Genomic DNA, 1,676 nt, shown 5'->3' with positions numbered 1-1,676 from the left:
TCAGATTGCCCCTTTGAACAGAAACATGGATAGCATAGTCCATACTCTTAAACATTTTTTTTTCTTGCTAAAGCTTCTACTTATTTTATACCTGCTGTTTTGTGGGATATTCTTACCTATAGGAATCTTAAAGATGTTTTACAGTTGCAAACACATCAATTTATTAACAAAAAATAACTTCAAATGGAATTTTCTAATGAAATCACTTCAATCAAATAGTAACACTGGCAAGAAGTAAGTTTCAAATGGCTTCCCTGTTTTTGTTTCTTTCACTTTCTTCAAAATTGAAAAGGAAAATAATTTTTCCCATTTTCCTTTTTTCTTCCCTCTATCTTTTCTTCTTTATTTCCTTTTTCTGTTTTTTTTTTTTTTTTTTTTTTTTTTTTTGGAAAAAAGGTTAGTCTTGTGTCCTTTTGTATTCCATGTACTAAGTTCCTACACCTGGACTTCAATAGGTATTCAGCAAAGTTTTCTCTGTGACTGTTTTCTAAATAACCTGTAAATACAGCTTCAATATTATCTCATTTTTATTGAAAAGATATACTGTTTTTCAAAAGTTCAATCTATGACATAGTGGTTCTTTCTTTTGTCCAATCTCTTCCATAGCATAATGCTTACACTAAAAAAGTTCTCTACTTCATATTATTGGAAACTAGTACTTTCTGTGTAAGCCGTGATCTCTATAGATATAGCAGATTCTTTTTATGGTTAACTGGTAATCTTTTGCTTCTGTTTGTTATGTAATCCACTTTGACTACTGGGAGGTACAATTTGCAAAGATGCCACTGTGTTACTTTGAACATATTTTATAATATGAACATGACAGTTCCTATAGATTTTAAACACCAGAATAAGAAATAGATTATTAGAAGGATCAGAATGATTTTAACAGACAATAAGAATTATCAGACTTGATCTGGTTCAACGCAATGAGACTGGGAACAGCCAGGGATCTGGAGAGTTGGTAACTGTTATGAATCATTTTGAAATAATTGACATTTATATTTTGAAAAGGACAAAGTAGTGTAGATTATTAATCCTAGTCACACTTTGAAATCATATAGAAATCTTCTAAAAGTTACTAATATCTAGGCTGTAACCAAATCAATTAAATGAAAAGCTCAGAGATAGAGTGTGGGCACCTGTATGTTCAAAAGCATCCCAAGTGATTCTGATGCAAGGAAAGGTTGCTGATACCTGGGCTGGAGTCTTGGGTTAAAAGCACAATGCTGCCAAATCAAACCAATACTTGCTCTTATAAAACTAGTGCCTGGCTACCTTTTGGACATTGGTATTCATTTCAAAAGATATTTTAAATTAGCTTTCTTAAATATCCCATGCCATTTAATATTGTCATTCTGAAATTCACCTTAAAACATCTATAGTCATGCATCGCTTAACAGCAGGGATATATTCTGAGTAATGTACCATTAAGAGATTTCATCATTGTGCAAACATCATAGAGTGTACATAGACCTAGACAGTATGGCCTATGCCTAGGCTACACAGTATGGTCTATTGCTCCTAAGCTACAAACTTGTACAGCATGTTACTGTGCTGAATATTGTAAGCCCAGCTTGTGCAATCAGCAGCCTATGGGCCACATGCAGCCCAGGACAGCATTGAATGTGGCCCAACATAAATCTCTTTCCCTTCCCTTCCCCCTTCCCCTTCCC

The sequence above is a fragment of the Mandrillus leucophaeus genome, unplaced genomic scaffold, assembly GCF_000951045.1.
Source record: "Mandrillus leucophaeus isolate KB7577 unplaced genomic scaffold, Mleu.le_1.0 Scaffold746, whole genome shotgun sequence".
Classification (NCBI taxonomy): domain Eukaryota; kingdom Metazoa; phylum Chordata; class Mammalia; order Primates; family Cercopithecidae; genus Mandrillus; species Mandrillus leucophaeus.
Note: the sequence above shows the minus strand (reverse complement) of the source record.